We start from the raw sequence: 16,398 nt of genomic DNA, 5'->3' as shown, positions 1-16,398 counted from the left end.
ATACTACAGATAAAGGATTGATAACCAGAATCTACAAAGAAATCAAGAAACTCCACAACAACAAAACAAACAATCCACTTAAGAGATGGGCCAAGGACCTCAATAGACATTTTTCGAAAGAGGAAATCCAAATGGCCAATAGACACATGAAAAAATGTTCAAGATCACTAGCAATCAGAGAAATGAAAATCAAAACCACAATGAGGTTCCATCTCACCCCGGTGAGAATAGCTCACATTCAGAAATCTACCAAAAACAGATGCTGGAGAGGATGTGGGGAAAAAGGGACACTAACCCACTGTTGGTGGGAATGCAAACTGGTTAAGCCACTATGGAAGTCTGTCTGGAGATTCCTCAGAAACCTGAACATAACCCTACCATACAACCCAGCCATCCCACTCCTTGGAATTTACCCAAAGGAAATTAATTTGGCAAATAAAAAAGCCATCTGCACATTAATGTTTATTGCAGCTCAATTCACAATAGCTAAGACCTGGAACCAACCCAAATGCCCATCAACAGTAGACTGGATAAAGAAATTATAGGACATGTACTCCATAGAATACTATACAGCAGTAAGAAACAATGAAACCCAGTCATTTGCAACAAGATGGAGCAATCTGGAAAACATCATGCTGAGTGAATTAAGCCAGTCCCAAAGAGACAAATATCATTTGTTTTCCCTGATCGGTGACAACTGAGCGCCAAAGAGAAAACCTGTTAAGTGAAATGGACACTATAAGCAACAATGAACTGATCAGCTCCTGTCCTGACTTTAGATGTACAATGTAATACTCTATCCTTTTTAGTATTTGTTGTTGTTGTTGTTCTAGTACTATTGGTTGAACTCAGTAATTAACACACAATTATTCTCAGGTGTTTAAATTTTAACTGAAAAGTGATCCCTGTTAAATCTAAGAGTGGAAAAAGAGAGGGAGGAGATGAACAATTAGGAACATGCTCAATCGGACTGGCCGCAAATGGTGGAGTTAGAAATGTGCAGGGGATTCCAACACAATTCCATCAAGATGGCATGTACCAATGCCATCGCACTAGTCCAAGTGATCAATTTCAGCTCACAATTGATAGCTCTGATAGGTCTAAGAGTCAAAGAGATCACACAAACAAGACAAGTATCTGCTAATACTAACTGATAGAATCAAAAAGGCAGAGAAAGATCCAACATGGGAAGTGGGATACACAGCAGACTCATAGGATGGCAGATGTCCTAAACAACACTCCGGCCTCAGAATCAGCCCTCAAGGCATTCAGATCTGGCTGAAGAGCCCATGAGAGTATAGCAGGCATGGAAAGCCAAGATATCATGGAAAAAAAAAAGACCTAAATGAATGATCTCTGTGAGTGAGATCCCAGTGGAAAGAACGGGGCCATCAAAGAAGGAGGTACCCTTCTCCGAAGGGAGGAGAGAACCTCCACTTTGACTATGACCCTATCAGAATAAGATCAAAGTCAGCGAACTCTAAAGGCTTCCATAGCCCTGGCAACTCATGACTAGAGCCTAGGGAGATTACTGACGCCATGAACAGGAGTGTCAAATTGTTAAGTCAGCAACAGGAGTCACTGTGTACTTACACCCCATGCGGGATCTGTCCCTAATGTGTCGTCTAAAGCCAAGTGATGCTATGACTGGTACTGAAACAGTATTTTTATACTTTGCGTTTCTGTGTGGGCGCAGACTGATGAGGTCTTTGCTAATTATATACTGAAGTGATCTTCTGTATATAAAGAGAATTGGAAATGAAAAAAAAAAAACCCACCTGGTGTTAAAATGGAAATGGCATAGAAAATTAATTATTTTGAAAAAAAATTATGTAGGATCTCTGTCTTTAATGTGCTGTACATTGCTATTTAATGCTATAATTAGTAATCCAATGGTAGTTTTTTCACTTGATGTTGCTATATGGGCAAAATGTTGAAATCTTTACCTAATATATACTAAAGTGATCTTCTGTATACAAAGAGAATTGAAAATGAATCTTTACATGAATGGAAGGGGAAAGGGAGCGGGAAAGGGGAGGGTTGCGGGCGGGAGGGAAGCTATGGGAGGGGGGAAGCCATTGTAACCCATAAGCTGTACGTTGGAAATTTATATTCATTAAATAAAAGTTTAATAAAAAAAAAAGATCGAAGTCAGCAAACTCAAAAGGCTTCTATAGCCTTGGCAACTCATGACTAGAGCCTAGGGAGATTACTGACGCCATAAACAAGAGTGTCAAATTGTTAAGTCAACAACAGGAGTCACTGTGTTTTTACTCCTCATGTAGGATCTCTGTCCTTAATGTGTTGTCCAAAGTGAAGTAATGCAATAACTAGTACTGAAACAGTATTTTACACTTTGTGTTTCTGTGTGGGTGCAAACTGATGAAATCTTTACTTAATATATACTAAATCGATCTTTTGTATGTGAAGATAATTGAAAATGAATCTTGATGAGAATGGAATGGGAGAGGGAGCGGGAGATGGGAAGGGTGCAAGTGGGAGGGAAGTTATGGGGGGGAAGCCATTGTAATCTATAAACTGTACTTTGGAAATTTATATTTACTAAATAAAAGTTTAAAAAAAGTCTGTAAAAAAGTATAATAAATCATACTTAATTATAAAAAATTGAAACACCTTCTAGTAAAAAAAAATCAGTTTAATTTTTTCCTGAATGAATGTTTGTTTAACAGCAGAAAAAAAAGAATGACTTTATATCTGTATTTGTATATAGTTAAAATATATGCATGTCTAAAAAAAAGACATTGACAATAATGAAAGCAGCAAACCAATGATTGGTCTCAAACAAGAGATTTTCAATCAGGTTAATAGCTGACCTCTCATCAGTGACCATGAAGACCAGAAGACTGTGAGAAGGTATATTAAGAGTGCTGAAAGTAGGGCCAGCACTGTGGCGCAGTAGGTTAATCCTCCACCTACGGGGCCGGCATCCTATATGGACGCTGGTTCCAGTTGTGGCTGCTCCTCTTCTGATCCAGCTCAATGCACTAGCCTGAGAAAACAGTGGAACATGACCCAAGTCCTTGGGCCCCTGCACTGTGTGGGATACTGGAAGGGGCACTTGGTTCCTGGCTTCAGATCGGTGCAGCTCCATCAGTTGAGGCCATTTGGGGAATGACCCAGTAGACAGAAGACCTTTCTCTCTGTCTCTCTCTCTCTCTCTCACTGTCCATAACTCTACCTCTCAAATAAATAAATAAATCTTTTAAAAAAGAGTGCTGAAAGGAAAACGCTGCCACAAAAGAATTCTATACTCAGTAAACCTATCCTTCGAAAAGACGGGTTAGGGGCAGGCATTTGGTGCAGTGGTTAAGCTGCCACTCGGCATGCCCACATCTCCGTTTGAATCCAAGCTCTGCTCTCCATTCCATCGTTCTGCTAATGTGTACCCTTGGAGAGAGCAGGTAATGGCTCAAGTAATTGGGTCCCTACCATCCATTTTGGAGACCTAGATTGCACTCCCAGCTCCCAGCTTTAGCCTGGTCTATTACCAGCTGTTACAGGCATTTGGACAGTGAATCAGTGGATGGGAGAGCTATCGTTGTCTTTCTGTCTCTGTCTCTCTGCCTTTCAAATAAAGTAAATAAACTATTTAAAAGAGAAAGCAAGAGAGAGAGAGAGAGAGAGAGAGAGAGAGAGAGAGATTCCCTGATTGAAACAAAAGAAAAAAAAAGCAGCAAATGTCTGTGAGTAGCAGAACACTGCTAAAAGAAATTCCCAGGGAGTTCTTCAGGATGAATTTAAAGTAAAATTGACAAAAATTTGACTCCACATAAAAATAAGTAGCACTATACAGGTAACTGCATATACAAAAAAATGAAGGGATATTTGACACAGTGATTAAAATGCCTCTTTGGAATGCATATATTGGAGTGCTTGATTTGAGTCTTGGCTTTGCTTCTAATCCAACTTCCTGCCAATGTACACTCTGGGAAGGCAGCTTAAGTACCTAGGTTACTGTCACCCATGTGGAAGGCCCGGATGTAGTTCCTGGCTACTGGCTTTGGTCTAGCTTAACCTTGGCTATTGCCTGCATTCAGGGAGTGAACCACTGGATGGAAGATCTCTTTGTGTCTGTTTTTCTGTTTGTCTGCCTCTCTCTGCATAAATATATTTTTATAAATATTTTCTCTTACAAGAAAAGCACATAAAGCAATGGCTATGAAACTATGGTTATGAATATATTATGTCTAAATATGTCATTTTATGACAATAAAGCAAATTTGAGGCAGGAAGTAATATAGCTAAATTAGAGCAAAGTTTCTACATACTACTGAAATTTAGAATTAATCTGAACTAAATTGCTTAAGTTATTTTACATTTACATATTTGAGTGAGAAAAAGTGAACGAGTACACATACATGTGTGAGAAAGCTCCCATCTTCTGGTTCACTCCCCAAATGATTGTGATGGCCAAACCCTGACAAAACTTGAAGCTAGGAATGCAATTGAGATCTGCCACATGGCTGTCAGAAAGACAATTACTTGACCTATTATCACTTATTCCCATGGTATGCATTGACAGGAAGCTGGAGTCAAAAGCTAGAGGCAGAAATCAAACCCAAGCACTCTAGTATGGGAAGCAGGGGTTTTAACTGCTAGGCTAAACTTGCTCTGATGAACTAGATTGTTTAGTTAAGACAGTAATTTTAACACCAAAGATTAACAACAAAAATAAATCAAAATATAGTAAAATTAACTGCAAAAAAAGTAAAATGGGGGGCCAGCACTGTGGTGTAGTGGGTAAAGCCTCTGCCTGCAGTGCCAGCATCCCATATGGGCGCTGGTTCAAGTCCCCACTGCTCCACTTCTGAGCCATGTCTCTGCTATGGCCCGGGAAAGCAGTAGAAGATGGCACAAGTCTTTGGGCCCCTGCACCCATGTGGGAGACCTGGAGGAAGTTCCTGGCTCCTGGCTTCGGATCAGCAGAGCTCCGGCCATTGTGGCCAACTGGGGAGTAAACCAGCAGATAGAAGACCTCTCTCTCTCTCTCTCTCTCTCTTCCTCTCATTCTCTCTCTATGTAACTCTTTCATATAAATATCTAAATCTTTAAAAAAAAAGTAAAATGATATCTTTTTTTGACAGGCAGAGTGAGAGAGAGAGAGAGAGAGAGAGAGAGAGAGAGAGAGAGAGGGAGAGAAAGGTCTTCCTTTTCCGCTACGGCCGGCGCGCTGCGGCAATCCGAAGCCAGGAGCCAGGTGCTTCCTCCTGGTCTCCATGTGAGTGCAGCGCCCAAGCACTTGGGCCATCCTCCACTGCCTTCCTGGTCCACAGCAGAGAGCTGAACTGGAAGAGGAGCGACCAGGACATAATCCGGTGCCCCGACCGGGACTAGAACCCGGGGTGCCGGCACTGCAGGCGGAGGATTAGCCTAGTGAGCCGCGGCACCGGCCAGTAAAATGATATCTTAAAGGATATGCTTTAAATGACAGCAATGCAAGAGTCAAGGAACTAAAGCACAGATATATACAAAACAAGAAAACAAAATGGCAAACATACTAAATTATGAGTAGTTACAATTTTTGTATTCCAATAGAAAAAAAAAGCTGAAAATAGCAAACTAAAAAGAATGCATGCTTCAATTACATGGTATCGTTAATAGATACACTTTAGATAAGACACAAAGTTGAAAGAATAATGTGTAGTAAAGGATAAATCATACTATCATTAACCAGCTAAGGGCAAGGGGCAGTGTATCTATGTTAATTTTAGACAAAATATGCATCAAGAAAGCAATTGTTACTAGAGACAAAGGAGGTATTTCATGAAAAGTGTTTATCCATCAAGAAAACATAAAATCTTCAACCAGAGTTTCAAAACATATGAAGTAAAACATGAAATAATGAATCAAGTCCAGTGCTGTGGCATAGCTGGTAAAGCTGCTGCCTGCAACAGTAGCATCCCATATGGGCGACTGTTTGAGTTCCAGCTGCTCTACTTCCAATCCAGATCCCTGCTAATGACCTGGGAAAAGGAATAGAAAATGGCCCACATGCTTGTGCCCCTGTACCTACATTGGAGACCCAGATAAAATTCCTGACTTCGGCCTGTTTGAGTACTGGCCGTTGCAGCCTTCTGGGGTGTGAACACGGGGATGGAAGATTCTTTCTCTCTCTCTCTTGCTCTCTCCCCTCTCTCAAAATAAACCAATAAATATTAACATAAATTAATTAATTAATTAATTAATTAAAATAACATCAATTGGGACCGGTTCTGCGGTGCAGCAGGTGAAGTTGCTGCCTAAGACACTGTTGTGCCATATGAGTACCAGTTCTAATCCATGCTACTCCACTTCTGATCCATCTCCCTGCTAATGTGCCTGGGAAATCAGTGGAGCATGGCTCAATTGCTTGGGCCCCTGCACCAACATTTGAGTTCCAGATGGAGTTCTGTGCTCTTGGCTTCAGCTTGTCCCAGCCCCAGCCATTGTGCCACTTGGGGAGTGAAGCAGTGGATGGAAAATCTCTCTCTCTGTAAATCTTCCTTCCAAATAAGTTGACATAAAAAATAAAAATTGGAAATATAAGATATAATTATGCATCATGACTAGGGTGGCTTTAATCCAAGGCTGCTCTCATCCCAAATTGGAGACCCTAGTTAAAGTCCTAGCTCTGCTCCCAATCCAGCTTCCTTCTAATGCATACCCTGTTATGCATCAGAAGATGGTGCAAGTACTTGGGTCCCTGCCACCCATGTGAGAGAACCAAATGGGGATCCTGGCTCCTGGCTCCATCACTGTGGCCATTTGGGGAGTGAACTAGTATATGGAAGGTTAACTAATGGAATAATATAGGAGAAAGTCTTTGGGACCAAATACTAAGCAAAGAGTTCTTACACTTGACATCAAAAGTACAGTCCATAAAATAAAATCGGTAATGTAGGCTTCATTAAAATTAAAAATATGTGCTCTGTGAAACATCCTGTTAAAGGGATGGGAATACTAGTTACAGAGAGGAAGAAATATTTGTAAATTACATATCTGACACAAGAATGCCATATAATATATTCAAATAACTCTCAAATCTCAATAATGAAAAAATAGTGGCAAGAGTTGTGGCACAGCGGGTTAAGCCACCTGTTACAATGCTGGCATCACATATTCAATTGCCTATTACAGTACTAGCTGCTCCACTTCTGATCCAGCTCTCTGCAAGTGTGCCTAGAAAGACAATGAAAGATGACCTAAGTATTTGGGCCCCTGCCCCTCACATAGATAAAGGTCCAGTCTCCTGGCTTCAACGTGGCTCAGCTGTGGCCATTGGAGCCATTTTGGGACTCTACCAGCAGATGAAAGAATTCTTTCTCTCTGTGTCTCTCCCTCTATCACTCTACCTTTCAAATAAATGTAGTAAATATTTTAAAAAATCTAATTAGACCATTGGAAAAAAAGACATGAATAGACATTCAACTAAAGAAGATACATGGATGGAGACCAGTGCTGTGGCATGGTGGATAACGATGCTGCCTGCAATTCCAGAATTCCATATGGGCATAGCTTCATCTCCCAGCTACTCCACTTATGATCCAGATTCCTCCTAATGGACTGGGAAAAGCAATGAAGGATGGCCCAAGTGTGTGGGCCCCTGACACCCACATGGGAGAATTGGATGAAGTTCCAGGATACTGGTTTTGGCCTGGCCAGCTCTGACTGTTGCAGCCATCTGGGGAATGAACCAGTGGATGGAAGACCTCTATCTCTCTGTCTCTCCCTCTCTGTAATTCTGACTTTTAAGTAAATAAATAATTTTTTAAAAGGAAGTTGTATGAATGAAGAATTTATACATGGAAAGTTGTTCAGCATTATTAACCATAGTGGAAATGCAAATGGAAAGCAAAATGATACCATTACACACTTATCTAAATGGCTATGCTAAAAAACAGTGACAGCATCATATAGCAGTAAGAAAGTGGAGAAATGGGGTAATTCTGCATTGCTTATTAGGATGTAAAATACTTCAGTGACTCTGGAAAACAGGGTTGACCATTTAATTAAAAAGTAGCATCAGCTATTGTATAACCAACTTCTGAGCATTTATCCTTGAGAAATAAAGACATGTTAAACACAAATCCTGTATCTGAATGTACATTTAAAGACAAACTAGATAGCGTTCAATGGGTAAATGCTTTTAAAAATTGTGACACAATGCTTGCTTCAAGTCTCAGCTCCTCTTCCAATCAAGCTTCTTGATAATGCACAGTCTGGAAAAGCAACAGGTGACAGCACAAGTATTTGGATTCCTGCCACCAACTTGGGAGATCCAGATGGAGTTCCTATTTCCTGGCTTCAGCCAGACCCATTCCTGGATGTTGTAGCAATTTGAGGAGTGATGCTGCCAATGGACGTTCTCTGTCTTTCAAGTATACTGAAAATAAATAAAATTTTTAAAAATGTGATACAAACCTCTCATGTTTTTATAGGTTAAATTGTACCCCCACAAATGTTCATATATCATACTCCTAACTGCATAGAACCTCAAAATGTGATTACATTGAGTGATAAGGTTGTTACATTGGGGTTTAAGCTAAAATGAATTTATTATGGTTAGATCTAATTCAGCGTGACTTGTGTCACAATAAAAAGTGGAACTGTGGCAACCTCATACAAACAACATGATGACACAAGGAGAATATGACCCTCTACAAGCCAAACATAAGAGGCCATTGACAGGTTATTTTCCTCTTGGCTCTGAGAAGAACACAACCCTGCCTTCATCATTCTTTTACCTTCCACATTAGTGAGAAAATAAATTTCTCTTACTTCACAGTCTATAGTACTTTGTTCTGACACCCCTAGTTTCAAACTAGGACAGATATGTAATTTTATGTGTTTACTTGGCTAGGTCACAGTAACCATATATTTGGTCAAACACCAGTGTACATTTTCAGTGATGGTATTTTTAGATGAAATTAACATTTAGTCTATAGACTTTCTGTAAAGCAGCCCTAATGTTCTTCTCAAAACTTTCCCTGGCTAACATTCAAATGTATGTCAGTATTTGCTTAGAGAGAGAGCCTCTGGCCCTGTCCAAATCCAGTAACCGCACAGTAATTCCTGAAGCATCAGTGCTCACTTGAAGTCCACCCTAGGCAAGGGAGTAAGCCAAACACACATAGTTGTAAAGCAGACTGTGGCCCTGCGCTCCCCATGTGGCCAAGCAACAACTTCAGATAATACAGCCAGCTTGTATCCAGCATGCATCCTTTCCCAACTATAGACTCCAAATAACAGTACTACCAATCCAGGGAAGATAATATGAAACTATTCTTTATTCTCACCTATGTAACATAATTAAGAGTTACATTCAACCTCATGACATAGGAAGCAATCCAACCCAGCTAAAGAATTTAATAACACAGTTTGCCTGTTCATGGTTTCTAACAACTGGCCCATTTAGAATCACTGAATACATTAAATAGTGAAAATCTGCTACCACCAATGAACACCTGAAAAGTCCAGACAAGTGAATATTTTTAAAAATTTTTAATTAATATAAATAGAACAGATTTTATGCATTACATAGGTATAGATCCAAAAAGACAATCACACTTCTCTCACTCTTCTCCCCCCAATCTCCCTCTCTCCCTCTGTCTCTTCATCAGTTTTTGCAAAAGCATAATTTTAATCCACTCTATATTCACAGGCTTAATTCACCACTAATCATAATAATAGTCAAGTAAAAAGTAGCAAGTCCACAGTTCTGCAGGAGTATAAACACAAGCTAAAAGTGACAATCATGTCCCAACGTGACCATTTCATTCCTAAACATTTTTGTATTCTACATTAGCTGCCACATGTTAGAGAAAAAGATATGGTATTTGTCTTTTTGAGACTGACTTATTTCACCAAGCATATTAGTTTCCAGTTGCATCCACTTTCTTTCAAATGACAATATTTTATTCTTTTTATGACTGAATAGTATTCCACAGTGTATGTATACCACACTTTTTTAACCTAGTCATCAGTTTGTGGATATATGGGTTGATTCCATATCTTAAGTATTGTTAATTGAGCTGCAATAAACATGAGGGTACAAATAAAACTTTTGTATGATGATTTCAATCATTTGGGTAAATTCCCAGGAGTGGGATGCCTAGGTCATATGGTAGTTCTATTTTCAGATCCTTAAGGAATTCCATACTGTCTTCCATAATGATTGCACTAGTTTACTTTACCACCAGCAGTGAATTTGGGTACCTTTTCACCCAAATCCTCACCCAAATGTATAGTTTTTTATAGCCATTCTGACTGGGGGGAAGAGAAGCTTCATTGTGGTTTTTTTTTTATTTTTATTTATTTATTTTTTTTTTTGAGAGGCAAATAGAACCTGATAGAAGGGGCTTGATAATAATCTGGTGGGCTTTAGGCCTTGTAAATTCAGAGGCCCAGACCTATCTATCTCTTCACATGGGGTATATCCTAAGGGAGGTGTGAACCTCCTAGGGGAAGGCACTCTGTTGACTTTCATTACTTGGCTGGCCTGGGAGGAGAGCTGGCCAGGTAAAGGCAGGTGGCATCTCTAACAAGAAATTTACAGTTCTGCCTGCAATGTTGCTGACCCTACTTGACCATCCCCTCAGCTGCAGTGGTCACTTTGGAAGTTGGGCTGAGTGAAGGGCTTTTCAGCTTAGAGCCAATAAGATCTGTGGCTCTGACCTGGGCATCCTTCGACTCCAGGGCAGGTCCATTTCCAGTGATCCAACTCTTGGCAGAGCTGCCAGGGCTCTTCACAAGCTGACTTCTGCTGAAGCCCAGGCTTACCACATTGAAAGCCACTGCAGTGGACTGGCCTGTTGGGTCTCCTTGAGGGCAGATCACTGTACAGATCAGCCATTAATAGGCCTGCCACCCATTGCTTCTGATGCCGAGCTTTCTTTTCCTCCTGGTTTGTGTTAAAGCAGACCAGAGGATGCAAGTCAAGGGAGTGCCCAAGTCCCATCTCTAATCTTTGGTGGCCTGAACTACAAGTCTATAGTCACAGGCATGTTCTGTAGTAGTTTTTCTAAGGTAGACAATGCCCATGCCTCATTGTGGTTTTGATTTGCATTTCACTGATGGCTAGTGATCCTGAGTGTTTTTTCATGATTCTCTTGACCATTTGAGTTTCATTCTTTGAAAAATGCCTGTTCAAGTCCTTTGATCATTTCTTGACTGGATTGTTTGTTTTGTTGTTGTGGAGTTTCTTGAGCTCTTTATAGATTCTGGATATTAACCTTTACCAGTTTTATAGTTTGATAATATTTACTCCCATTCTGTCAGTTGTCTTTTGACTTTGTTGAGTGTTTCAGTTGTGGTGCAGAAGCTTGTTAGCTTGATGTAATACCATTTGTCTATTTTTTGTTTTAATTGTCTGTGCTTCTGGGGTCTTTGTGAAGAAGTGTTTGCCTATGTCAATATCTTGCAGAGTTTTCCTCCATGATGTTTTCTTCTAGCAATTTGAATATGTTAAGCCATCGGTTAAGATTCTTGATCCATTCTGAGTTGATTAATATATATATAAGGTGTACAGTAGGGGTCTTGTTCCATAGTTCTGCACATGTAGACCCAATTTTCCCAGAACCAATTTTTGAAAAGACTGTCCATACTCCAAGGATTGATTTCAGTTTTGTTTGTCAAAGATTAGTTGATTGTAGAGGTGTGGATTAATTTCTTGGGTTTCTTTTGTCTTCCATTCACTTAAATGTCTATTTAAATGTCCAGTACCAGGTTGCTTTGATTATAATTGCCCTATATGCTCTAATGTCTGGTATTGTAATGCCTCCAGCTTGATTTTGTTGTTTAAGATTACTTTAGCTATCCAGGGTTTCTTGTATTTCCATAATAATTTTAGCATTGTTTTTCCTAGATCTGTGAAGAATGACATTGGTATTTTGATTGGAATCACATTGCATCTGTAAATTGCTTTCAGTAGTATGAACTTTTAAAAAATATTTATTTATTTATTTGAAAGTTACACAGAAACAGAAGGAGAGATAGAGAGGGTTCTTCCATCCACTGGTTCAAACCCCAATTGGCCTCAATGGCTGGAGCTGCATCGATCTGAAGCCAGGAGCCAGGAGCCAGGAGCCAGGAGCCAGGAGCTTCTTCTGGGTCTCCCACATTGGTTCAGGGGCCCAAGGACTTGGGCCGTCTTCCACTGCTATCCCAGGCCATAGCAGAGAGCTGGATCAAAAGTAGAGGAGCCAGGACTCAAACTAGCACCCATATGGGATTCTGGCACTGCAGCCGGTGGGTTTACCCACAATGCCACAGTTCCAGCCCCAGTATGGACATTTTAGTGCTATTAATTCTTCCAATCCATGAGCATGAAAGATTTTTCAATTTATTTGTGTCTTCTATTTCTTTCTTTATTTACTGTTTTATAAATTTCATTGTAGAGAAGTTTCACCTCCTTGGTTAAATTTATTCCAAGATATTCAAATATTTGTAGTTGTTATGAATGGGACTGATCAAGTTCTTTCTCACCCATGGCATTTTCTGTGTATACAGAGGTAATGGTTTTTGTGTGTTCATATCAAATCCTGAAAATTTACCAAATTATTTTATGAGTTCCAATTGTCTCTTAGTGGAGTCTTTTGGTTTCCCTATATATAGGATCATGTCATCTGCAAGCAAGGATAATCTGACTTCCTCCTTTCGATTTGTATCCCTTTGATTTCTTTTTTTTTTTTGTCGAATGGCCCTGGTTACAACTTTTAGAACTATATTGAATGGCAAGGGTGAAACTGCCCATCCTTGTCTGTTTCCAGATTTTAGTGAAAATACTTCCAACTATTACTCCATTCAATATGCTTTGCTGCAGGTTTTTTATATATTGCCTCCATTGTGTTGAGGATTTTTGCATCTATGTTCTTCAGGGTTCATTGTCTATAGTTCTCTTTCTCTGTTGTATCATTTTCTGGCTTTAGAATTAAGGTGATGGTAGCCTTATAGAAGGAGTTTGTGAGGATTCACTCCTTTTTACTTGTTTTGAATAGTTTGAGAAGAATTAAAATTAGCACTTTAAAAGGCTGGTAGAGTCAGCAGTGAAGCCACCTGGTAGTTGGATTTTCTTTGTTGAGATAATTTTTATTATTGATTTGCTATTCATCTTGGTTATTGGTCTGTTTAAGTTTTCTGTCTTCATGACTCAATTTTAATAGATTTTATGAGTCCAGGAATCTATCCATTTCTTCTAGATTTTCCAATTTGTTGGCATATGGCTGTAGTAATTCATACTCTTCGTTGAACTCTTACTTGGAGTTAACTTGGTTTGCTTGGGTTAGCTATACAATCATTAACTATACTTAACATAGATCATTGTAAAACTTAAGAATAGGAATCTGAGAGGGAAGGGGATGAAGGATTAGAGTATCAACAGGAGGGAGATGGGGGGGAGTGCAACTATGTTCCTAAATTTATACATATAAAAGATATGAAATTGATATAACTCAAAATTAAAAAAGAAACAAAATATATGAAAAATATCCCAAGTTGTTAGAAATAAATTATGTGAAACAGTTAAAAAACTGATTCATTTCACTGATGTTTTATATTGTTTCAATTTTGTTTATTTCTTTCTTAATTTTAATTATTTCTTTCCTTGTAAGAAATGACTGTTTCAAGGCTGGTGCTGTGGCATAGTGGGTAAAGTCACCGCCTGCAGGGCCGTCATCTCATATTGCACAGGTTCAAGTCCCAGCTGCTCCACTTCCAATCCAGCTCGTTGCTATGGCATGGAAAAGCAGTAGAAGATGTCCCAAGTCCTTGGGCCACTACAGCCATGTTAGAGACCTGGAAGAAGCTCCTGGATCATGGCTCCTGGCTTTGGATCTGCCCAGTTCTGGGTGTTGAGCCATCTGGGGAGTGAACCAGCAAATGGAAAACCTCCCCCTCTCTCTGACTCTGCCTCTCTGTAACTCTTTCTTTTTTTCATTTATTAATCTTTTATTTAATGAATATAAATTTGCAAAGTACAGCTTATGGATTACAATGGCTTCCTCCCTCCCATAACTTCCCTCCCACTCACAACCCTCCCCTTTCCAGCTCCCTCTCCCCTTCCATTCACATCAAGATTCATTTTCAATTCTCTTTATATACAGAAGATCAGTTTAGCATATATTAAGTAAAGATTTCAACAGTTTGCCCCATATAGCAGCACAAAGTAAAAAAAAATACTATTGGAGTACTAGTTATAGCATTAAATAACAGTCTACAGCACATTAAAGGCAGAGATCCTACATGATATTTTTTAAAAATTAATTAATTTTCTATGCCGTTTCCAATTCAACAACAGGTTTTTTTTTCCATTTCCAATTATCTTTATATACAGAAGATAGATTCTGTACATAATTAGTAAAGATTTCATCAATTTGAACCCACACAGAAACACAAAGTGTAAAAATACTGTTTCAGTACTAGTTATAGCATCACAGCACATTAGACAACACATTAAGGACAGATCCCACATGAGATGTAAGTACACAGTGACTCCTGTTGCTGACTTAACAACTTGACACTCTTGTTTATGGCATCAGTAATCACCCTAGGCTCTGGTCATGAGTTGCCAAGGCTATGGAAGCCTTTAGGGTTCGCTGACTTTGATCTTATTCCGATAGGGTCACAGTCAAAGTGGAAGTTCTCTCCTCCCTTCAGAGAAAGGTACCTCCTTCTTTGATGGCCCCGTTCTTTCCACTGAGATCTCACTCGCAGAGATCTTTCATTTAGGTCTTCTTCTTTTTTTTTCTTTTCCATGGTATCTTGGCTTTCCATGCCTACAATACTCTCATAGGCTCTTCAGCCAGATCCGAATTCCTTAAGGGCTGATTCTGAGGCCAGAGTGTTGTTTAGGAAATATGCCATTCTATGAGTCTGCTGTGTATCCCGCTTCCCATGTTGGATAATTCTCTCTATTTTTGATTCTATCAGTTAGTATTAGCAGACACTTGTCTTGTTTGTGTGATCCCTTTGACTCTTAGACCTATCAGAGCCATCAATTGTGAACTGAAATTAATCACTTGGACTAGTGAGATGGCATTGGTACATGCCACCTTGATGGGATTGTATTGGAATCCCCTGGCACATTTCTAACTCCACCATTTGGGGCAAGTCCGATTGAGCATGTCCCAAATTGTACATCTCCTTCCTCTCTTTTTCCACTCTTATATTTAACAGAGATCACTTTCCAGTTAAAATTTAAACACCTAAGAATAATTGTGTGTTAATTACAGAGTTCAACCACTAGTACTAGAACAACAACAACAACAACAAATACTAAAAAGGATAAAGTATTACATTGTACATCTAGAGTCAGGACAAGAGCAGATCAGGTCATTGTTTCTTATAGTGTCCATTTCACTTCAAAGGGTTTCCCCTTTAGTGTTCAGTTGTCACTGATCAGGAAAAACAAATGATATTTTTCTCTTTTCGTCTGGCTTAATTCACTCAGCATGATGTTTTCCAGATTACTCCATCTTGTTGCAAATGACTGGGTTTCATTGTTTCTTACTGCTGTATAGTATTCTATGGAGTACATGTCCTATAATTTCTTTATCCAGTCTACTGTTGATGGGCATTTGGGTTGGTTCCAGGTCTTAGCTATTGTGAATTGAGCTGCAATAAACATTAATGTGCAGATGGCTTTTTTATTTGCCAAATTAATTTCCTTTGGGTAAATTCCAAGGAGTGGGATGGCTGGGATGTATGGTAGGGTTATGTTCAGGTTTCTGAGGAATCTCCAGACTGACTTCCATAGTGGCTTAATCAGTTTTCATTCCCACCAACAGTGGGTTAGTGTCCTTTTTTCACCACATCCTCTCCAGCATCCATTGTTGGTAGATTTCTGAATGTGAGCCATTCTCAGCAGGGTGAGGTGAAAACTCCTTGTGGTTTTGATTTGCATTTCTCTGAAGGTTAGTGATCTTGAAATTTTTTTCATGTGTCTGTTGGCCATTTGGAATTCCTCTTTCGAAAAATGTCTATTGAGGTCCTTGGCCCATCTCTTAAGTTTGTTTTGTTGTGGTGGATTTTCTTGATTTCTTTGTAGATTCTGGTTATCAACCCTTTATCTGTAGTATAGTTTGCAAATATTTTTTCCCATTCTGTTGGTTGCCTCTTCACTTTCCTGACTGTTTCTTTTGAAGTACAGAAACTTCTCAAGTTGATGCAATCCCAAATGTTAATTTTGGTTTTGACTGCCTTGCTCTGGGGTCTTTTCCAAGAAGTCTTTTCCTGTACCTATATCTTGCAGGGTTTCTCCAATGCTCTCTAATAATTTGATGGTTTTGGGTCATAGATTTAATTCTTTAATCCATGTTGAGTGAATTTTTGTGTAAGGTGAAAGGTAGGGGTCTTGCTTCAAGCTTCTGCACATGGAAATCCAATTTTCCCAGTACCATTTAT

This window comes from Lepus europaeus, chromosome X (genome assembly GCF_033115175.1).
Source record: "Lepus europaeus isolate LE1 chromosome X, mLepTim1.pri, whole genome shotgun sequence".
NCBI classification, from domain to species: Eukaryota; Metazoa; Chordata; class Mammalia; order Lagomorpha; family Leporidae; genus Lepus; species Lepus europaeus.
The sequence above is the reverse complement of the archived record's forward strand: the minus strand, read 5'-3'. Positions refer to the sequence as shown.